Source organism: Crocuta crocuta, unplaced genomic scaffold, assembly GCF_008692635.1.
Source record: "Crocuta crocuta isolate KB4526 unplaced genomic scaffold, BGI_CrCroc_1.0 scaffold118, whole genome shotgun sequence".
Taxonomy (NCBI): Eukaryota; Metazoa; Chordata; class Mammalia; order Carnivora; family Hyaenidae; genus Crocuta; species Crocuta crocuta.
The window spans coordinates 9,695,696-9,719,263 of NW_027551558.1; the positions used below are offsets into that span (position 1 = coordinate 9,695,696).

General features: G+C 55.4%; 1 long non-coding RNA gene across 2 annotated transcripts; it reads right to left on the reverse strand.

The window, feature by feature from the left end:
- Nucleotides 1-224: 224 nt before the first annotated feature.
- On the reverse strand, nucleotides 225-16,652 carry LOC144219304 (uncharacterized). Of its 2 annotated transcripts, none has more exons than XR_013331365.1 (4): nucleotides 16,534-16,652; nucleotides 9,573-9,731; nucleotides 8,652-8,881; nucleotides 225-1,460 (listed from the first exon to the last, which is right to left on the reverse strand). It is a non-coding gene; the product is annotated as an uncharacterized LOC144219304 (long non-coding RNA). The 2 variants fall into 2 exon arrangements; XR_013331366.1 differs by lacking the exon at nucleotides 225-1,460 and adding an exon at nucleotides 3,378-5,153.
- Between the last annotated feature and the right edge of the window lie 6,916 nt (nucleotides 16,653-23,568).

Sequence of the window (23,568 nt, forward strand, 5' to 3'; positions counted from 1 at the left end):
TGGTTCCGTGAAGCCAGATTCCCCCACCCCTCACCTCCGTGGCCTCCCTGCTTCTCTTCCCCACCCTGGCCAATTCTCTGTCCCTTGCTTTCCAGGACAGAAACACCCACGCTGGTCCCACCAGATACAAGATGCAAGGTGCAGCTGACAAGATACACACAAAATAATGATAATAATAATTATTATTTTTATTTATTTCTAGGAGAGAGAGAGAGAGAGACAGCTTGAGCAGGGGAGGGTCAGAGAGAGAGGGAGACACAGACTCTGAAACAGGCTCCAGGCTCTGAGCTGGCAGTCAGCACAGAGCCCGATGCGGGGCTCGAACCCACGAACCGTGAGATCATGACCTAAGCGAAAGTCGGACGCTTAACCGACTAAGCCACCCAGGCGCCCCTGATAATAATTATTATTATTATAATCCCATCTGCTAGAAATCAGCGTCTGGAAAGAAATCATCTCCCTTGTGTAACAGGTCAAGGGATCTTCAAGGGTTCTTAAAGCTGAACCCCAAATCTGAGCTTCCTGGAAGCCCCAGGAAAATGAGAACGGGGGTCAGTTTCCTGAGTCATGCTGCCCATAGGTCAGAAGCCCACTGATTCCTCTGAGGAGTCAGAGCTTTGCCGGGAACTGGAGCCTAAAATATATTCCCCTTTAAAGGTCTTAAAGAGCGTGCTGATTGAGGCAGCCAACACTGGCAATAGCAGGCTCCCCAAATAAACGCGCCAGCCGGACTCCGCCAGCCCTTTTCCGTAAAGCCCCAGCGTAAGGGAGGGACATAATCAAGATTTTGTGGTGGCTAAATCGTGTGGTCCGAGAGCAACACAGCTTCATGAGAGCCCGACTCGCTTCAGGGAGAAGTCTCGTCTGGAAGAATGGATGGAATGCATGGCCTTTAAATAACCCCCATGAACTTTATTTCTCTCAACTGGGCTTTTGATAAAACTCGGGCAGCGGGAGGCAGTTGCTGGTTGTAACCGCTGACAAGGGTCTGGCAGGCAGCACTCTGGCGCTGGGCGAGGGTGGGGCCGTCGGGCCCTGGCACCTGCAGAGGCATCATTCACGGAGTCAGCTATTCACAGGCTCCCCCAAAGGCCCAGAACGTGCGAGGCTTTCTCATTTTCCTCGGGCCTGATGTGGAACTGGACCAGGAGGCTGATGGGAAGAGGAGCAAGATTCGGAGCGAGGGGGGGGCACATGGCCTCACTTGGAGGTATCAGCGTGGGTCGTAGCTCACACTCACTGGGCCTCGGCATTACGCCGCTACCTCGATCAGTCTTCACAACCAAGCCCCGAGGTGGATACTCTGTGCTCGTTTTACAGATGAAGAAACTGAGGCTCGGAGGGCTTTGCCAGTGAGCACAGAAATCTGCACTCAAATCTGTCCGATTCCAGCCTCCACACGTTTGTAGCCGCTGCACCGAGGAATGCCCGGCCCGGCCACGTAGGACGGGAGGCGAAATCTGTGGGAAAAGTGAAAAGGCAGTTAATTTGTGGCAGGAGAGCACAGGAAACACATGACCCCCCGAATGCGATTCTGGAGACAGCCGGAAGCCTGCAGCAACGTTTTCAAGACCTTAGGGGCTTCTCGAAGTCCTCTCCAATCCAGGGCCTGCGGGGTTGTAAACATCAGCTGTTCCCGAGTTCCTGGGGGAGCTGGGGGCCAGGGGTGTTGCAGGGAAGGGCCCGGCTTAAAGAAAGGCCGCAGGGCAGCGAGGAACGGGCACCCACCACAAGCTCAAGATGCCCCTCAAAAACCACTGGGGGTCCCACCCACGAGTCAGGGCGCTTGTGGTGCAGAGCCCAGCACTGTGGGAGCGCGGGGCCAGGGATCCCTGCTGGGCACAGCCATCTGTGCCTGTGTCACTTCCTCGGAAGCCAGCCTCTGGGTCCATGCAGGATAAAATAGAACCGGTGAGGTCGTCTTCCCAGCAGTTATCTCTGTGAGCTCAGGACACGGGGGCATCTCCTTCCTTTGGCTACACTGACCTTCTTTCGAAGGTCTCTTTGGACCGGAGTTGGGAGTGCCTGGACCACAGGAAAGCTTTCCACACCAGTGAGCAGTGTGCTGACAGGCAGGGCCTGGGCTCGGCCCCATGAACTCTGATGACTCAGGAAGACGTGCATCTCTCCACAGACAGGCTGCCAGGTGCCGGCCATGGGCCCTGCCCGTGCCGGGTGTGAGGGTAAGGAGAGGAGTTGGGCCCGGGGCCTTGCCCTCATAGGGTTTACAGTCTAGAAAGGGCACTACTATCTAGATGAGGAAATGCCTCAGTGTGTCTTCACACGTCCCTTCTAGAAAACTGAAAAAGGAAGGAAGTGAGGTAAGGAGGGATAAACATACAAAATAGATCAAGAATCTAACCACTTCTCCCCTTGCCCCCACACACTGCTATCACCATCATCTCAGTGATTATTGCAGTAGGGCCCTGAACACAACAGGCCTGCCCCTACCACAGGGCCTTTGCACTTGCTGCTCCTTTTGCCCTTCCACAGATATCCTCATGATTGGGCATCCTCATGTCTTTGCTCAAATGTCCCTTCCCCTCATCGGGGCCACTCGATTAAGGTTCACAACGCCCCTCTCTCTGCCAGCCCACAACTGTTTTGGTAGGTGTCATACAAGGGGGTTTTGTTCACTAGCTCTCTTAAGGAGCTCAGGACAGGTTTCCCATCGGCCTTGGCTAGAGGCTGTTTCTGTAGCCCCTGAGCGTGCAGCCATCAAGGGTCCCTCCCTGCCAACTGACAGCGAGGGTACTGGGATCAAGCCTGGCCCCTTCAACCTCCTTACCCCATGGCCAGTCCTCTCCCATCCGGGGGAAATTCCACTAGAGCCAGAGTGCACCCCACCGCTTGGACAAGCTGCGGCAGACCTACTGTAGCAGGGCTGGGAAGCTGGTCACCAAACTCATGTCGTCCTCTTCCTGGGCACCCACGGGGACTACATTTCCACTCCCATGCCATCGAGGGTGGCCAGTGGAGTGTGAGCAGAAGCAGTGGGCCTCTCTTCTGAGCTGAGGACGTTAAGAAGCGGATACGCCTCATCCACCTTTCTTTCCCCTTCTGCCGTGACCGCCTGGTCAAAAGATGGCGGAGCCCCGAGAGAGAAGGAGCCTAGGTGTGCGACTCTCCCCTTGGATGAAGGCTGTCTGCCAGTCAGAGCACCCATCTTGGGCTTTACATGAGTAGAAACTGAACTCTGTGAACATCCTGCGTGTTGGAAGTTGGCTACTGCATGAATTTGGTGCTTAACTGCCTGCCCCTCTAAGGACTGTGGGCCTGCTCTCACTCCAGCACTCTCTTCTCCCCTCCCCACCACTGCATCTCCCACCTGCACTCTGCCCCCTCTTCCCGCCCCACCCCGGGCCTCCAGTGGTGAGTGAACACTGTCTGCTCTTAGATCTGCGTGTTGATGTTAAAGGCAGCCGGGCGAAGGGGGGAGGCTCCTCCCACGACCCCTCTGTAAGCCTGGTTCCGACGATGCGCAACTTTGGGCGAGACTCCAGCCTTACAGAGGAAAAGACAGGAAGCACTGATACGCAGGAGCAGCTACTCCGAGCTGGGCTCTACACACATCGCCTCACGGAGAGTACTTATCCCAGTGGGGAAACTGAGGCATGCAGAGGTTTCAGAGTAACCTGCCTACGTTCACCCCATTAGTAAGTAGTTGCCCTCACTCCTGACTTGGTCGGCCCCACCTTGCCTCCCCGTCTTCTCTCGCTCGTGAACCGCACCACTACCCACCGAGGAGCTCGATTCCAAGAACTCAGGTGGGGGCTGACTTCTCCCTCACCTGCATCTCCCGAAGCCCACTTATTTTACCCTCATAGATAGCTCCCCAGTCCAGCCCGTCCCGCCACCTCTGGAGCTGCCAGTCCGGTCCAAGCCCTCCGCGTGCCTCCCCTGGTCTCCTGCATCAGCCTCCTCCGTGGTGTCCACGCAGATCTTCCTCCACCCAGCGGCCACGGGCATCTTTGGGAAATGCAGATCTGACCACGCCAAACCCAAGGTTCAAAGAGCCTGGTGGCTTCTACTGCTCTGGCCGTGGTCGACCCAGCTGGAGAGATCCAGCCTCGTCCCGAACCCCATCTTCCTGTGCCTCTCTCTCTATGCCGCTCAGGGCACACTTCTAGTCCCCTGAACGCTCACCACCTCCCTCTTTGGTGGGCGCCTCCTCCGCACATGCTGTTCCTTCTGCGTGTGCCTTCCCCCTTCACCCGGTTTCCTCCTCATCACCCTTCATGTCTCAGGTCTGCTGTCCCTTCTTCAAGAACTTGTCCCTGGCCTCCTTGATGAGGTGACATCCCCCTGCAGTACTCGCCCCTGTTGTTATTTTATGTCTGTTCGAGTAGTTATTTGGTGAAGGCGCATCTCCCTTCCGTGACTTTAAGCTCCATGACGACAGCACTGTGACCATTGAAACCCAGTGCCTGTATGGTGTCTGACATATACTGGAACTTCAGGAGTGGCTGAGGGAGTCAGTCAATGAAAACTGAGGTTGAAATCCAAGCGTGCACGGCTCCTCGCTCACCAACGGCGTGAGGAACCGTGTTCGTCTGCCATCGCAGAAGACCGCAGACTGGGTGGCTTAAACAACAGAAATTTATTTTCTCGTAGATCTTGAGGCCAGAAGTCCAAAGTCAAGGTACCAGCAGATGTGGTTTCTGGTGAGACCTATCTCCTTTGCTTGCAGCTGTACCTTCTTGCTGGGTTCTCACATGGACTCTTCTCTGTGCACCTGAGGCTAGAGGGAGCGCTCATTAGAGAAAGCCCATCCTTTTGACCCCATTTCCCCTTAATTACCTCCTTAAAGTCCCCTTCTCAAATACAGTCAGATGGTGGGTTAGGTCTTCAACTTTGGCGGGGGAAGTGACACAGTTCAGTCCATAACAGTCTGCCATCTAGCCCGCAAATTCCCATCGTTCTCACATGCGAAATACATTCACCCCATTCCAACGGCCCCAAAGTCTTAACCCATCCATCAATTCCACGTTCCCAAGTTTCGCTAAATGTCACCTAAATCAGGTATGGGTGCGACCCGAGGTATGAGTCATCCTGAGGCAAAATTCCTCTCCAGCTGCAAACCTGTGAGACCCGACCAGTTACGTGCTTCCAGATCACAATGGAGGGACTGGCAGAAGGCATACGTTCCCATCCTAAAGGGAGAAATTGGGAAGAAGGACAGGGAAAGAGTTCCCAAGCAAGTGCAAAACAAGGCAGATTCCATTTGATCTTAAGGCTCCACGTCAGTCTTCTTTCGCTCAGTGTTGTACCCTCCGTGCCCACTCATGGCCCTCAGCACGGCCCTGCCCCTTCAGCTCCGGGCCGGAATCCTGGCCCCCTGACCTTGAGGAGGTGGCCCCAGCCCCTGAGGCCAGGAGGAAAGAGTCTTGTTCCCTGGGCTGCAGGTGGAAATGATGGCTCTGATATCTCTAAACCACCTTCATGGTCACTTCTCCCTTTCTAGAAGGACAGCCATGTTTGAGGGTGGATCCTGTATAGCCCTGACCTGTAGATCCCAGAATCTGACAGCCGTCTTTCCTTCCATGTTCTCTGTCCCCTTTGGCCGCTGGCAATGCCTCTGCAGGTAAAATCCCAGCTCTATTCCTGGCTTCAGCTGAGGTGGCTGATCGGTTTGCAGGTCGTCTTTACAGAATGATAGTCCTGCCACATCCTAGGTGTTTTCTCCAGAACACACGTTCTTGCTTTGCAATGTGGATAGGCTGAGGATTTTCCGAACTGTCAAGTCCTGGTTCCCTTTTGCTGAAAAACTCTTTCGATTTCTCTCTCTCTCTTCTCTCACATTTTATTATAAGCAGCAAGGAGGGACCTGGCCACCCCTCCGACACTTCGCTTAGAAAAAATTCTCTGCTATGGCACACCTGGTTGGTTCAGTTGGTTAAGCTTCCAACTTTGGTTCAAGTCATGATCTCACTGTTTGTAAGTTCAAGCCCCGCATTGGGCTCTTTGCTGTCAGCACAGAGCCCGCTTTGGGTCCTCTGCCTCATTCTTTCTGCTCCTCCCCTACTTGCACACTCTTTCTCTTTCTCAAAACTAAAAATAGGGGCGCCTGAGTGGCTCAGTTGGCTAAGTGTCTGACTCTTGATTTCAGCTCAGGTCATGATCTCACGGTTTGTGAACTCAAGCCCCACATCAGGCTCTGTGCTGGCAGCTCAGAGCCTGCTTGGGACTCTCTCTTTATCTCTCTCTCTCTCCCCTTCGCTCTCTGCCCCACCCCCACTCATGCTGTCTCTGTCTCTCTGAAAATAAATAAATAAACTTAAAATATGTTTTTGAAAAGTAAAAATAGGAGCGCCTGAGTGGCTCAGTCAGTTAAGTGTCTGACTTCGGCTCAGGTCATGATCTCACTGTTTGTGAGTTCGGGCCCCGTGTTGGGCTCTGTGCTGACGGCTTAGAGCCTGGAGGCTGCTTTGGATTCTGTGTCTCCCTCTCTCTCTGATCCTCCCCTGCTCATGCTCTGTCTCTTTCTGTCTCAAAAATAAATAAGCATTAAAAAATGTTTTTAAGTAAAAATAAAACATTTTAAAAAAGGAAAGAAAAAATCCTCTGTTAAATATCCAAGACCGTCACTCATAAGATCTGTCTTCCACAAAACACTAGAGCACAAAACAGCCAAATTCTTTGCTACTTTACAACAAGGATTGCCTTTCCTTTTGGCACTTTGGTCATTTCCGTCTGAGATTCTAACAGAAGCACCTTTGATGTCTATATTCCTACCAACAGTCCCTTTAAGGCAGTTAGGATTTTTCTAGCATGTACCTCAATACTCTTCCAACCTTTCCTTATTACCCAGGTCCAAAGCCACATCCACATTTTTAGGTATTTGTTATAGCAGCACCCACTCTTGGTACCATAAGCTATACTTTTCATGATTCTCCAACACGACAAAACCAACAGAATATAACTGTATGTCTATACCTGTGTCTACAGATAAAGAAAGTTAGTATAAGGAATTGGCTTATATAATTACAGGGGCTGGCAAATCCAGAATCTGTGGCAGGCTGGCAGGCTAGCACAGAAGCAAGAAAAGCTGAGGTCCCTGTTGGAAAGCTATCAGGCAGGAGAATTCTCTCTTACGCTGGGGAAGGTCAGCCTTTTGTTCTATGCGGGTCTTTCACTGATTGGACGAGGCCCACCCACACTATGGAGGGCAATTCACTTTACTGGTCTAGCAATTTAAATGTTAATTTCATTCAACAATACTTTCACGGAATAATGTTTGACCACCTATCTGGGTACTCCATGGCCCCGGCAGTCAAGTTGACAGATAAAATTAACCGTTACAAGAATCCCATCAGAAAGTACATGTGATCAAGACTTAATGAGGAGAGTCTGGGTGGTTCAGTCTGTTAATCGTCCGACTTCGGCTCAGGTCATGCTCTCACGGTTTGCAGGTTCGAGCCCTGCATCAGGCTCTGTGCTGACAGCTAGCTCAGAACCTGAAGCCTGTTTCAGATTCTGTATCTCCCTCTCTCTCTGGCCCTCCCCTGCTCACACTGTCTGTCTGTCTCTCTCTCAGAAATAAATAAAACATTAAAACAAAACAAAACAAAAAAGATTTAATGAGTATGCAGGACCAGTGTCAGGGATGAGCACTGCGATTCACCGTTCCCTCATTCCATACACGTTTATTACACGCCTCCTATAAGCGCCTTGGTTAACCATGGCTGTGTAACAAACTACCCCAAAACGTAGTGGCCTAACACTGCAACAATTGTGTGGGTCAGGGTTTTGGGCAGTGCTCAGCTGGAAGGTTCTTCTCCAGCACACTCATTCAGCTGGGCTAGGCTGGAAAGTTCAGGAACACCAGCTAAAGCGCCTGGTGCCTCAGCTTCCCCACAAGGCGGCTCTGTCTCCCTCCAGGCGCTATCCCTTCATTCCCCAGCCTACCTGTGCTTCTTTACAGGCTGGTGGCTCGCTTCCCCCAGAGTGGCCCAAGAGGAGAAGCAAGCACTTGTCAGATCTACACCGCCATCGTGCTTCTAATCACACGGGCCCACCTGTGGGGGCCCGCAGTGTGACAGCCCCCCAACACACGAGAGGACACCAGTCCCGCCTCTGGTCGGGTCTCTCCGTCCATCACAGCATACTGTGATGAGTGCGCCCCAGCGTGAATTCCCGGCATCTCCGAAGAGAGCATCTCATTTGGTAAAGGCGGAATCTCACAGGGCAATAAGCTCGTTTGAATTTTTATCACTTTCTGTCCACATTTTTTTTTTCCAGAGTAAATTGTAAAGGTAAATATTGCTCGTTGTGTGTGTTTGGGGGAGAGCGCTTTATCACATTCCTTGACATACTGATGTTGCTCACAAGAGAGCTTGGAAGTGGTGGCCTGGTGACTCCAAGCAGGAAGCCCACCGACACAGGTGGCCCATGCTGGACTACAGATGGCTTGTCCCAGAGGGCTGGGAGGCCCAGGTGTTCAGTGGGACCATCTGTTCGCATCCATGGCCCTGAGCAACGGGAGGTCAGGGAGCATCGTTCCTAAGGCACTCAGGTGCAGGCTGGGACGCCACATGTCAGGTCCCCCTGGGTCCCCCTGGGTCCCCCTGTGCCCTGACTGCACCTGGCACCAGAGGCGGGCACACGTTTTACACACAGAACGACACCCATCCCATCACATGTGACCTCACTTGAGAATGACTGACACATCGGGAGGCAGTTCTCAGGAGCTTGAATCCCTTGCAAAAGCCGGTCTGTGACAGCAGCGGGTAGGAGAGGCCCCCAGCACCCAGCACGGCAAGCAGGACCACTGGCTGGCAGACCGAGGTTGCTCCAGGGGCTTCTAGGAGATTCCAATATGTTCATCTGGAAGCAGGCCCAGGAATCTGCCTTTTTTTTTTTTTTTATGTTTTATTTATTTCTAGGAGACAGAGAGAGAGACAGCGTGAGCAGGGGAGGGTCAGAGAGAGAGGGAGTCACAGACTGAAACAGGCTCCAGGCTCTGAGCCGGCAGTCAGCACAGAGCCCGACGCGGGGCTCGAACCCACGAACCGTGAGATCATGACCTAAGCGAAAGTCAGACGCTGAACCGACGAAGCCACCCAGGCGCCCCTGGAATCTGCCTTCTTAGTCTCCGCCATGGGTCACAGGGTGCTGGGCCCCTACCAGATTAAGCGTTGCCATGTGGTTATTTCTGAAAAGTCCCCATGGTGGTGGGGGGAGGAAAGATCCACCAAGCCCGAGACAGGGCCCTCGCCGATGACTACAGAAGGCAGGACACAGGGGTCCCGGGGCCAGAGATGCAGGCGGCTTCGCGTGCCAAATGGACTTTTTCTTTCCAGACTCCGGAGATATATATATATTTCCCTTACAAGTTCAGAGACAACTTGCCTCTACAGGTTTCCTTCACAGAACAATCCCTCGAGATTAAATCTGTTTTGAGTTGTATTTTGAAAAAAAAAGAGGAAATTGGATCCTTGGTTCGGGGTGGGAGGAGGGGTGACAGGGGGAGAAGGGAAGTTCAGAAAGAAGGCAAAAGGCACAGATTTCCAGAAAGTTCCTTATGCTCCCCCCTCCCCCACCCCTGCATTTCCCCCCCTATGTACTCTTACCTTATGGAGACAAAACCCAGCTCTAGCTCGGACACACCATCCTTCCTTCTTCCTGGCCTCACTCCGGAGGTGGCCACGGCCCCTCTCAGAACCAGGACCCCGTGAAGCAAGTCACACAGAGAAAGACAAACACTGTATAGTCTCACGTGTAGACGGAATCTGAAAAAACCAGAATCCATAGAAACATGGAATATTACGGTTACCAGAGGCAGGGGGTGGGGCTGCGGGACAATTGGGCGAAGGTGGTCAGAAGGTGTAAACTTTCAGTTATAAAAAAATGGGTCTTGTGGATACAAAGTGCAGCATGGCAACTGCAGTGACTGAGATTTGAAAGCTACTAAGAGAGTAAGTCTGGAAAGTTCTCACCACAAGAAAATATGTAGCTACGTAAGGCTGATGGAGCTTAACTAAATGTAGTAATCACGTTGCAATATATACATATATCCCATCATTGCTGTGCCCCTTGAACTTCTACAGCTTGAAACTAATACAATTATCTCTCAGTAAAACTGGAAGAAATAAAAATAAAAAACTAAAAGCGTTGATGCACAGGGAGTTCAGGATTAATGCTAGTGTCAAATACTTGGAATGCAGAGAGTCTAGAGCAGCTCAGCCTTGTGCTTTAACAATCGGTCAAACTGGGGACAGAGCTGATATCCTATAAGAAGGCACTATTTATCAATTCCGAAATGTCCTCATTATAAGGTCCTCATTCCTGTGACAATACTCTTATCAAGTCGCGCACCCTCCCCGCCCCCCAACTCCGGACTATCTCTCCAGAAGCCAAACCCCAGGCCCCAGAACCCCCTGGTCTGACCACACACTCCACTCTGGTGGGGAAGGACGTCAGGGGGTAATGCTTAACGCAAGAGCCACATGGCAGCTCAGGCAGGGTGAGTGAGAGCATATTTCGGGGGTCTTCCCGAAAGGGGGTGCTGTGGCAGGCGCTGACCACATGCACACTGACCCACACCCTCAGGCTGCCCACCACGAGTCCGCCTGATCTCTTCTGCGTTCTGATGCTGGCGTCTCTACTTTTATTCACCTCCCCTGAGCCTCACTCTTCTCTCCTGGAAATGGGCACACTGTCAGTTCCTACCTAACCGGCTGTCGCGAGGGTTGAATGAAGGGTGTACGTAAAGCGCAGAGCATAGTTCCTAGGGGACAGCTAGTCCTCAATAAACGCCGACAGTCATGATTGCAGTTACCACCGCCATCATTATCGTCGCCATTTGGGGTAACATCTTTCAAAAGTCCAGCTCTTAGGTAATCTACTGCTTCAGCCCTCTGTAAAAAACAAGGGTCTTTGGATACACGTTCAGGGTTTTGTTTTGTTTTGTTCTGTTTAGCAGCTTGAAGAGGCAGGATCGGGAGAAGCTTTAGCTGAACTCCCTTGGACATTTGAGGCTCGGGATGAGCACCCACTTGTAGGACGGCTAGGGATGCGGCCGAGATTGGCTCTGTCCCCGCTGTCTTCAGTTAGTGTGCACCATTTGCGCTCAGCTGGGTGTGTGTGTGGCGTGCTGTGTGTACGCTGGGTAGGGGTGCCGGCTGTGCGGTAAGTGCAACAGTTTTCACTGTGGACAACACTGTGGGTGCGTCTGGCGGAGAGGTTTCAAGGTAGCCTGGGTTCCTGTTTGTTCTCCTCAAAGACCAAGCCTTTTCCTGACGGCTTTGGATCCCTGTGAGGCGGGTCTGTGAGCTCTGAGAGAGACTCGCTCAGGGTGCCCTCCCTCCCCGCTTACCAGGACCCAGAGACTCTACGGGGTTGAGGGGGCAGGGAGGGCTGGTCTCGCCCCACCCCGTGGGGACCCTGCCCCAGGGAATAGGAGCCAGTGAAAGAGCTGCCTCTGTTCCACCGCCAAGGGCCTGGGTCACCCAAGCCCACCCAGGGAGGGCGCAGAGAACCCTGAGAAGCCTCTAGAGAAGGCCGGCTCAGGGTAAGCAGTCTTTGGAACATTCTTAACCCCAACCAAAGTGGGGGGCACCTTTCACAGCCTCCACCTCTGCGTGGGGGCCTGACTTACAGCTGTTCCCAGCTGAAGGCTGCCCCCCCCCACCCCCAGTCAGCTTTGATGAAGCCTATCAAAGCATTCTTGTTCTTACAGCTGCTCCTGGGAGGGCAATCAAAGCCACAATAACCCCCCACATCTGTTTAAGGGACTGATGACTGCTTCTCCTCCCTCAGGGAGGGCTCTTGCCCATCAGCATGAGGGAAAAGGACTTGTCTATATCCGATAAGCATGGTTTAGGACCCTCAACCTTTAGAACTGGAAGGGAACACCCATCCCCATTCTACAGATGACTAAGCTGAGGCCAAGCTACTCTGTGCTCCCAAAGGGTTTCCCCACCCCCGTCCCCGTGGGTCCCCTAGACAGGCGCTGGCTCCTCCTCCTCTGGCTAAGGGCTGCCTCCACTTATGTAAGACACACCCAAACCGTGTGGGGTTGAAAAGGCCACGCGGAGGGGAAGCTGCTCTGAGATGTCTGCTCTCTGCCCCCTCTTCCTGCACGAGCCATTCCCCCTTTCTTGGCCACTATTTGAATACCCAGTGTGCGAATTCACTTAAATCAGGGCTTCTTAACCTCAGCGCTGTTGACATTTGGGGCAGGATAGTTCTTTGTCATGGGGCAGTTTGGTGCATCGTAGGATGGCTCGCAGCATCCCTGGTCTCGGCCCACTAGGCGCCAGTGCACCCTTCCCCTGGTCACAAAAACCAGAATTCTCTCTGGACATTGCCCAACATCCCCTGGGGGCAAAACCATGCCCAGTGGAAAATCACTGGTTTATGTGGACTTAAAGGAGCATGTATGGTCTTGCCAGGGTTCAAGGAAAGGGGACCTAGCCATTTCCCTCTGAGGCCTGGAGCTCCTATGGGGCAGACAGAATAATAAACATGCCCAGGACAATGTAGTGTGTGCCAGGAGATCATGCAAAAGGTTGAAGTAGGGAAACATCCTCGAGGCTGAGATTTATCCAGGAAGGCTTCCTGGAGGAGGAAGAATGCAATCTCAGCTTTATACTGGCAGTCTGCGAAGATCACAGTTTGAGGGAAAAGTCTCAGAAGCAGTGAGCAGAACCCAGGGTGGGGAATGGCGGAGACTTTCCAGAAGAGGTGGTCACAGCTGGCTGGATCTTAGTCTGGGGAGTGTTATATATGGCGGCCCTCCTCCAGAGCAGGGGAGGGGCTGGGGTGCTGGGGATGAATGGGCAGGGGAAGATGGGAGAAGGGGTGGCACGTCTGAGCTCCTGGGGGGCCTGTCAGGGCCTCGCTTGTCTCCCTGAAGCACCAGCACCCAACCCAGAATCAGGTGCAGGAAGTGCTGAGATCACGAGGCTGCAGTGACGGGGAGTTAGGACCTGGAGAGGTGAAGGGGGTGCCTGGGCTCTGCCGCGCTGGGAGCATGTATGTGTCTGGATGGTGAGGGCGCTGATGAGGGGGTCCAGCCCAAGCGCAAGCTGGGGCCCACCAGCCCCTCCCCTCCATTCCCCAGTGCCTGCCCTCATCGAATGTCTCCCCAGATGGTCCATGGGGGTGGGGGTGCTGGTTGCACAAAGTCCTAATCAAGGGATAGCTGCTGGGCCCGGGGCAAACCATTTCTTGCGGCTTCTGCCCAGCTGCAGACCTTTCTCTTTGGAAGAGGTTTCAGTGGGTTTATGGGAGAGAAGGGGGAAGTCAGTGACCTAGGAAGTTCCCATCTCACACTGGCTCCCCATCCCCAATCTGGGCTTCTTGAGCCACTGGGTGCCTCCCTTCCCTCAGACTGGGCACCCTGAGGGCAGGGGCGACACCTTCCCTGGGGTCGCCTTAAGGAAAAGCAAAGCGGAAGGCTGGTGCTGCCCACAGGGAGCTTCTGGGATGACTCGCCAGCAGGGGGCACTGTGGACTCAGGCACAGGGCTTGGGCTGCTGGAAGGGTGCTGGAGGGACTAGCTTCCCCAACCTGTTCTGTCCTGTTATGTGCACCCCCCGCCCCCCCCACACACACACATACACACTCAGCCAGGCTCGCCTGCCTTGTACACAGCAGGGTCTCCAGCTCCTTCCCAGATTAACCCCATTCTCCCCTTCTCCCCTTGAGGAGGAAGAAGAAGAAGGAATTATTGTGCCCATTTTGCAGATGAGGAGACTGAGTCACATAGATGCAAAAGAGACTGAAAGGGCTGGCACCAGAGTCCATCCCTAGAGTCTTGGCTTTGGAGCCAGAAGACGTGGGTTTACTAGCTGGCCAGTTCAGCAACGCACTCCCAGTATGGCTGGGGGCAAACTCCGGGGCCTTGTTGAGCACGCCACTGCAACCGCGCTGTGTGACAGGAGCATAGCAGCCACACCGCCCCCAGGCTGAGAACAGTTCAGACACTGAGCATCGCCGCCCCACGTGGACAGCAGTTGCAGCGGGAGGGGGGAGAGGAGTCCTGGGAGGAAGGGCTGGCAAAAGGGGGACCAGGCCAGCATTGCCCAAGACCTTGTCCAGGTGCAGAGAGCTGACAGCCAGAGAGAAAATGAACAGAGGGGTCTGAACAAAGGCAGAGAGGACGAAGGGGCTGAGCTGAAGGGGAGCTCGAGGGAGGGGACAGGAGGGCTGAGGTGTCAGCACAGTTTCCTACGTCTTTGTAAGGGGTAGCGACCCTGGAGACTGTGGGTGCCATTTGCTACCCTCTCGCGGTGTGCCAGGCCCTGAGCCAAGCCCTTGACTGGCTCGATTACCCATCCTGAGAAGCAGGTAGAGGGGTTACCCCATTTGATTGACGGGAAGGAAAGCTCAGAGACAAATAACTTGTCCCGTGTCCCCATGGGACGGGGCAGAACCGAATACCACCCAGGTCCGCCTGGTGCCTACCCACTGCTCTCTTGGTGGAATCAGGGTCTGGGCGGTGAGGATGAAGATGAGTGCACAGCCGTGGAGGCACCGCAGGCCAGGGCACACTAGCACGCAACGGGCAGAGAGCGGGGCGCTGAGGAAGAAGCAACACAGGCGCAGCAGTCTGGGAGGTCTCCTGGAGGAGGAGGGCGCCCTCCAGGCTGACAAGGGGGAGAAAGACATTCTCGGCACCCTGAGCAGACATACGTGAGCGGTTTCAGCCCAGCCGCATCCAGCGTGCACGTGGCCTGTCCCTGTCCTGGGCACGAGGCCGGCAAGCCTGGCGGGAGCCTCCCGGAGGGGAGGGCTCCCTCGGNCAAGATACCCAAGTGTTAGAATCCACAAGATGAGATGGCGAATCTGATGCGATGGACAGGAGGCAGTGGTCAAGGATGACTCAGCCTCTGGCTTGCACGATGGGGAGTCGTACCATGAACTAAGATCTGCAGGAAAGAGGCTGCTGAGAGAAAGACAAGCTCAGTCTGGGATAAATGAGTTTGACGTGTGTCTGGGCTTTGTAAGGGGAGGTGAGCTTTGGGCTCAGGATAAAAGAGGGATAAGGGCTCAAACTACAGCCAGAAGCAGGCTATACTCCCCAGCTAAGGAAAGCAGTCAGGGTTGACTAGAACTTGAGCTTGGTTTGTGGCCTAGGAGGGAAGTACTACAGCAGAACACCCACTAGACTAAACTAGTGGACCCTGCATTCTCGAACTTGAAAAAGGATCCGGGGGTCTGAGCAGACCACAGGCTAAGTTCACCAATGGCATCCATCGTTCTCAAGGTGTGCACCTCCCTGACAGCATTAATAAGAATTCAAGTCAGGACTTAAGGGGAACCTAAAAGATTCAAGAGCAGAAGGAGTCAACTGATATAATGTTCTTCAATCACTGAGGTGTGTCCTCTTCTCTGAAACTTCCTGACTCCCCGTTCCCTTCTCTGCAGGACCTCCACCTCTGGGAACGCTGCTGCTCGGCGTTTCCACCATTATTATCCCCTTGACCCCTCAGTGGCTTCCTCCATTTGTCAGTGGGGAGACAGAGGCCCAAAGAGACTAGGGGCTGAGCCCAGGCTTGCTCCTCCAGGTCGCTCTCTAGGCCCACCCCCTTCCTCCCTGGAACGGCATTCTATATTCCAGGACCCTAGAGGCAGCCAGGGCTTGGGTGCAGAGTGGCCAGGCCGCCTGCTGGCTCTTTCTGGCCACCGGGGTGAGTGGGGGAGCGCTAGCCGTGGCTCGGGCCCATTATCTGTTCTCAGGATCGGCTCATTAGCTGCTGGGGGTAATAAGGGTGACCTCAGTGGTGGGTTTTGAGGTTTTTTGTTTGTTTTTTCTTTTTCCTTCTAAGAACAATTCAGTTGGGTCACATAACTCGTATAAAAGTGACTGGTGTTGAGCAACCTCCTCCCACCCCCTTCCCTGGCCTCTGGCAGTGACATTTGAGGCGCTGTCCCCTGGGGCCGCAGAGGATGCTGCTTGGGCAGTTCAAAGGGTTGGCTCTGCTCCCTGCGCAGCCCCACCCACTTCCCTTCACTGCCTCCCTCACTTGCCAAGCTGGGACGGCCTCCCATCGGGGACTGAGGTCCTGCCCTGGTGGCCTGAGTGGAGCCCCCACTGCGCCTCCCAGCCTCGCCGCTCTGCCAACTCCATGGTGCCTTCCATGTGCCACTGACCACGGGGAAGCACTGGCAAGGGTGACAAGGTCAGGGGAGGCCAGAGGGAATGTTCGGCTGCAGCAGACGACAGGCCTAGGCTCGCAGGAGGCTGCTCAGGAGCGTGGGCAGTGGAGCAGCGAGGCAGGAGCTGGGCCTCCGAGCGAGCTGGGTCTTGGGCACCATGGCTAGACAGGGAGGCGGGCAGAAGGCCAGCAGCTGCCCGGTCTGGGGCCGGGGGATCCTGGGCCCATCACAGGTAGGTCTGCGAGGGGCAGAGCTTAGAAGCACGTGCCTGAGCCAGCAGACAGCTGGCCTTGGGGACCACGCCCCGGAATACAGACTCCAGATAGCGTTTCCTGGGAAGTAGACTGAGATTCCTGTCCAGCAAAGCAGGAAACTAGGCCAAGCACCTCGGTGCTCACAGCCAAGCGACCGAGGGTCCCCATTTACCTGCCCCGGTAGCGTCTTGGCAAACGATCCCCTACCGCCTTCTCTTCCAGGATACGCTAGCCTGCAGGCTGCAATGCCGAGAAGGGGAAGACCGGGCCGCGGTGATGTCAACCAGGGAATTAAGTAAGCAGAGGGGCCGATAACATCACCCCGCAAGGCGCGCTGTGGGCGAGGTGACTCATCGAAGACAGGCCCCACAATCACAGGGTGATGGTTGTTGTGCCCGGCCTGGAGGCCGAGGGAGGAAGGGGGCCCGGCCGGGCTCGTCCCTGGGTCCTCTGCTCAGCGGAGAGGTCCCAGAACACCGTGTCCTCTGCCTTCAGAGATCCGCGCTGGCTCAGGAAACAGCCCTCCCTCCCGCCGTGGTGATAATCTCCGTCCCCGGCGTCTGGTGTGTGCTTGTGGGGTGTGCCGGGGTGATTTCCCCACCCGCATCCCATGGGGCGCTCCAGGTACAGGAGGCTGCTAACAGCAGAGCGCTTGCTCCCCCTGGTCGGACGACCGACTGTGGAGACGATGCCACCGGATGGCAAACTGCTAACCACGACCACGTGGCGCCCTCGTGGTGGGTACAGCCTGTTCCTCCTGCTGCAGGCACCTGCTGAGCGGCCTTGACTCCTCGCTCCCTCCCCACCCCGCCCATCTCCTGAGGGGGCCCAAACCGTTATGTTCCTCCCGTCCCCAGTGTCAGCTTGTATTGTTGTCCAGGTTGAGAACTGAACAACTGGAGGGGTCACCACTCACTTTACAGTCTATGTGCCAGACCTCACGTCTGCACATGCTGGCCCTGCCCCTTCTTTTTCCTAAATTACTTCTCACTGCCCTCCTCCACCTAGAATCATCTATTTGGTTTGCCCTTAATAAGTTCATCATTACACTAAACTTTCCCCCATAAAGCATAAACCTCGTCCTTTATCATCTGACTCCACTCATTCAGTCATTCATCCATTCCCCACACAAAAAAATGTCGAGTTTGTGCCAGGTACTATTCCATGCAAGGAAACAAGAGAGACACTCCCTGAGCTCATGCAGCTCACATTCTAATTGAGGTGGGTACGGGGGGACAATAAATAAGTAAATAATGTGATGCATAGAACTGCAAATGACAGTGAGTGGCCCAAAGAATAAAGCCAGGTTCACAGCTAGCACCGTCCAGACTTTTGTCTAAGGAAGTGGCCTCTGAGTGGAGACCTGGAGGCAGTGAAAGAAGAAGGCTTCGCAGTGGAGCCCCTCTGCCAGGTATCTAATGCCAGAAGAAAGTTCCCTAATCCCATCTGCCAGGAGCCTGGGGCATGGCCTAGGGCACTCGCTTCCCGCTGCTGGGTGTCCATTTCTTCCTTGACAAACAACTGGCCTTGGCTCTCCAAGATCTTCTCCAGCACGAATTCACTCACCTGTAGGAGCCTGAGTTGGAAGGCCAGCTCTGCCACCTACAAGCTGTGTGACCTCAGGCAGCTTCCTTAGCCTCTCTGAGCTGTTTTCCTTATCCATAAATATTCACCTCAGGGTATTGTGAAGGATTCAATGAACTCGTGGATGTGAAACCACCTTGTATACAGTAGGTGCTTAATAGATATCTTCTAGGGCCACACCTCAGAGATGTGAGGTGGTGCGGGTGAGTGAAGAGGTGCGATTAACTGGTCGCCTTTTACTAAAGGAGCCTGGAGAGGGCAAAGTTGACCTGAAGACACTAAAGCTCTGCTGGGGGCCCAGTTGTGCAGAGCTTAGCTGTGGGAGCCCTCAGGCTGGGACCCTACCTCAGAGATCCAGGGCCTGGGGGAGGAGGCAGGCAGGGTCATGCACTCCCACTGACGTCAGCAGGCAAGGTGGGGTGAGGAGCTGTGGTGCACGGGCCCTTGAACTGTCACACCGCGGCCCAGCTTTCAACTTCCTCTGGGGCCCAGGGTGTGCTCAGCCCGGCCTCTCTTCCTTCTTCCTCCATTCAGGCTCTGTTTGGGGTGAGCGCTGTGCACCCACAAGCATCGGTCACCATGGCCCCTTCTCGGCTCCCAGGGCTCCCCTGTTCATTCCAGCCCACCCTGGGCAGCGGCTCCTTCCTGAGGCCTGACGTGAGCCTGGGCCCCCGGAGGCTGTGGGGAGTCCCGGCGCAGCAAGCAGGAGCCGCCAGCCTTGGGGTGCATGCAGGAACAAGAGGTGGCCCTGTCTGGCTGCCAAGGCCGTGCACTCTCCGTCCGTGACCTCCCCTGACGTTAATCCCGTGGTGTCGAGGTTTTTCTGCCCTCTCATACTTGAGGAGCCCGAGGCCCTGAGAAGTGGGAGCTATGGGTGCTCCGGAAGCCGGGTTGACGGGCATTCTTACTGCAGGAGGTGGCCTGAGGGGCGCCTTGCAAGGCAAGGGGGCTTGGAGAACGGGGAGGCGGACCCGCCTGTGGCTGGGAGACCGGGGGACTCCTGTCCCACAGGTGGCTGCAGGCTGAGGTGTGTCCCCAGGGTGACCCGCCAACTAAGGAGCTCCCGGCGGGCCTGGAAGATGCTGGCTCAGTCTGGGAGGCCAGAGCCGGGCCGCGAGCCCTGACCCAAGGCCCTCTGCAGCCCCTGGTGGCTCTGAGGCAGGAAACCATCATGGTGACAGCTGACATTTACTGACAGCCTCCACAGCAGGCGCTGGGCTAAGCACTTTGCATATATGAACCTATTTTGTCTCCACAGCGGCTCTGCCGGGNCCTAAGGTCACGCAGAGCTGACATTCTCCCAGGAGGCCTGCTTCCAGAGGCCACGCTTGTCTCCCCTCAACACGGGACTCGGGCAGCAGGGAAGGCCCGGGCCCGGGGGGTTGGGCTGGGCCCCGCAGGCGCTGGGGAGCTGAGGCGGTCGTGCGGCTGCTGTGTGCGCCGTGGGGCACAAGAGTGAGGGAGGCGGCCCTGCTCCCCCCACCGGGGGCCGAATGCGGGGTCCCCTCCTCTGGGGATGTGGTTTTGACAGAAGGCCAAAGGAAGACAGTGCTTCCCCCAAAGGAAAGGCCTGAGAGATGAGGCCAGGTGACCACGCAGGGTGGGCATGAGGTGGCAGCTCAGGCGCCGGGCAGGGATGGCGCAGCCTCTTCCTCTGTCCCCTCTCGCCACCTGCAGCAGGGCCTGGTGCAGACAGAGGCACGGCTCCCGTGCTGACAGCGCAGAGCTGCCAAGCTGGTGGGGCCCCCTGGCTGTCCATCTGCGTGTGTGTGTGTGCGTGTGTGTGCGTGTGTGTACGAGTAGGGGAGGCGAAGGGACCTCCGCGTGCGCATGCGCTTGTTTGCAGGGAGCCAGCCCCCGCCCCCACCTGCCGCTGCAGAAAACAGGACACTCCGTCTCTAATCTGCACCTCTCTGGGGCCTCGAAACCACAGCCACGTCAGCGGGTGGTGGGTGGCGGGCCGCAGATGCAGGGTGCACAGGTGTGTGCCAGCGTGCCCCCATGGGGGGGGGGATGGCCCCGTGGCCCAGTGCCCCCGGGGGCAGGTGGGGCAGAAGGAACGGGACCCGCTCCCCCCGCCCCCCTCCCCGGGCAGGCAGGACACAGTCCAGCCGTCGATGGGACCACAGGCCTGGGAGAGGAGCAACCACTTCTCCCACAGATTCTCTCTTCTCTCTGCAGCCATCCCAGCAACCAAAACAAATGTGCGTGGGGCATCTGAAACTGGCTGCACACACATCCGGGCACTGGGAGACATAAGGGGATACCACACGATCCCTGCCTTGGTGGGGCTGGCGATCTGGCAGGGGAGACACGATAGACAGAATACCTGAGTTCTGTTGTATGTAAGGAGGGGTCGGTGTAGTGGGAAAATGGGGAGGCAGAGCAGGGCCAGGAGATGGCACATTCTGGGAGGGCCAGAGGGCACGCGTGCGTGCGTGCATGTGCGTGCGTGTGTGTGCACGCCTGTGCGCACACAGGCCACAGGATTAAATTGGGTGGGCCAGGTAGGCCCCATTGAGAAGATATGTTGACAAATGTTTTTGGAGAGGGAGGAGCCATGCAAGGTCTGGGGAAGAACATTCCAGACAGAGAAAAAGACTAGGACAAAGACCCTGAGGCTGGAGGGTGCCTGGCCAGGACCGAGGGAAGGGCAGGCTGGCCCGGGGATGGACTGAAGCGGCCCCGTGCCTCTGGGCGGCCGCCACCCTTGCTACAAGCCAGGGCCCATTCCTAGTGAGTTGAAGAAAAAGGATCCTCTGGTACCTATAGGAGAGGCTGAAGGGCTCTCCGAGGAACCATTGTCTCAGCAAGGAGGAGACAGAGAAGGAAAAGGGTTTAGACCAGAAGAAGCCTGTGGATGCTCCGGGGCGAGAGTTTGGGAGGAGGCCCAGGGCTTGGGGGCTCCTAAAGGGAGAGCGCAGGAAGGAGGCCAAGAAGGAGGCCAAGCTGACCCACAGGCCTCCCTAAGCGGGGACGAGGCTCTGGGGTCCCAAGGCCCCAACAGTGGGCCCCGGGGAACTCACTGAGAGAATGCAGTGTGGACCCCCATCCTCCTCAGTGGCCACTGGCAAGGAAGAAGGAAGCCTGGAGGTGCAACTACCTTCTGGCCCACCTGCCCGGCCCTGCTGGAGGCCACCAGACTCGCCTGCCAGACCCTTCTGAGGTCAGGACCCCTCCCTCCATTAAAGAAACCTGCAGGGGAGGCAGAGGGAGGGGCCTGTTGAGCCGGGGAGATGTAGCTGACGGTGGACCTAGTGGGGCCCACCATGCCCTGCAGACCAGGAAACGGACTCCCCTCTAACCCGGCCACACCACCGGCCGACCCAGGGTGGGACGCTCGTCCAGGCGTAGTTCTGACGGATAGGGTGGTGCGAGGCCAGGAATCAGAAAAGAGGTGGGCGTGGCCTGGGTGTTTTAGGATGGGAGCAAACCTGAATGGGCAGAGGGGAGAGAGAACACCTCCGTGCACTCACGTGTTTGCACACACATGCACACATCACATGCTCACAGACACTCAGAGCCTTCAGCCCCCACACATGTAGCCTGCACACACCCCCTCACACAGCCAAAGTGACACTCGGACACGAAGGGCATGCACTGGGGACATTCACACTCATATAAGGCACCCGGACCTGACAAGCATCACACACGTATTTACACACTCTCATAGACAAAGATTGGCCACCGGAAGTACACAGGCCCTTTGGAAACAGGCCTCGGGGGCGGGATGAAGATGTGTCTGCAAGATATAAGGAAGGGCACCTGGGTGGCTCAGTCGGTTGAGTGTTCGACTCTTGATTTCCCCTCAGGCTGTGATTTCATGGTGGTGGGATCACGCCCCGGGTTGGAGCTCAGCATGGAGCCTGCTTGGGATTCTCTCTCCCTCCCTCCCTCCCTCTCTGCCCCTCCCCTGCTTGCACACTTTGTGCATTCTGCTTCTCTCTCTCNAGGGGACAAATAAGACACCCAGAGAAGGCATGCTGTAGACACGCCCACGTGTAGACCACACACATCCTATGGCAGTCAGCCTCAGACCCCACGGCCTTCCTGCCTGCCCAGGATGACAATACGACATTGCGCAAGTCACTCCGAAGATGTTCTCTTCTATACAACGAGAATCTGAGAATATCTGTTTTCTATGCCAGGTTGATTTGTTGAGAGTTGGCAGGTAAATCCTATCTGCTCACCTCCAAGAAACCGTTCAGAATCTGGCCACTTCTCCCCCCTCCCCCATGACCACCCCGGCCAGGCCACCATCCCACTGGCCTCCCTCCCCCTCCCCACTACAACCACTGCCCCCTCCTTCAAACCCACCCCTACCTTTGTATATCCTCCACAGTAAGGCCACATCCTCATGATGGCCCGATGGCCCCATGAGGAGCTGCCCTCTGTCTCCCGGGGCTCTCAGCTCCAGCCCCCTAGGCCCCTGACTGTTCTGCAAACACCCCAGCCATCCCCTCTCCTAGCCCCTCCCTCTGCCTGGAATATGCTCATGGCTCCACCTTCAGGACTTACCAGGATGCCCCGGCCTCACCGTGCAGCCCCCCAGCCCCACCCCTGCATCCTCTATCCCCCTCTCCTGCTTTTTTCTTCTCAACATCTTTCACCACCCAGCATGCCACGTATTTGAGCATATCTTTTGTCTGTCTCTCTTATCAAAATGTAACCTCCATGGGGACAGGGACTTTTGTCTGTTTTATTCTCTGTACCTAGGGCAATACCTGGGTCATAGGACTCAAGAGATACTAAATGAGTGAATGGACGAAATGAGATAGCAAATAGGTAAGCATTTATATTCTTTTTTCTTAAAATTTTTTATGTCTTTATTTTATTTTGAGAGACAGAGAATGAGCGGGGGAGGGGCAGGGAGAGAGGGAGACACAGAATCTGAAGCAGGCTCCAGGCTCTGCGTGGTCAACACAGAGCCCAACGTGGGGCTCAAACCCACAGACTGCGAGATCATGACCTGAGCCAAAGTCGGACACTTAACCGACTGAGCCACCCAGGCACCCCAGGTAAGCATTTATAAAGCAAGGTTAAAGGGGGGCAACCAATCCTGAATGAGCTAGCGGCCGTGTTCTCAGAACTGGCCACCACAATATTCCTTTATTCGCTAATGACCTTGGCAAGGAAATAGGAACATTCCCATATTACAGATGAGAAGCCTGAGGACGAAAAAGATTTTTGACCAATGGTTGTTGAATATTGCCCTCAAAGATGGCCACCAACAGTTCCTCTCATCTCTCTATCAAATACTCCCTTCAAGACTTAGAATCTAGGAGCGCCTGAGTGGCTCAGCCTGTCAAACATTCGACTCTTGATCTAGGCTCAGGTCAGGATCTCTCAGTTTGTGAGATGGAGACCTGCATCAGGCTCTTCGCTGACAGCGTGGAGCCTGCTTGGGACTCTCTTTCTCCCTCTCTCTCTCTGCCCCTCCCCTGCTTGCGCTTGCTCGTGCTCTGTCTCTCAAAATAAATAAAAACTTGAAAAAAAGAAAAGACTTAGAGTCTAGGGGTGCCTAGGCTGGCTAAGGTGGTGGAACACACAAGTCAGGGTTGTGAATTCAAGTCCCGTGCTGGGAGATTACTAAAGTTAAAAAAAAAACGTGGAGTCTATTTCC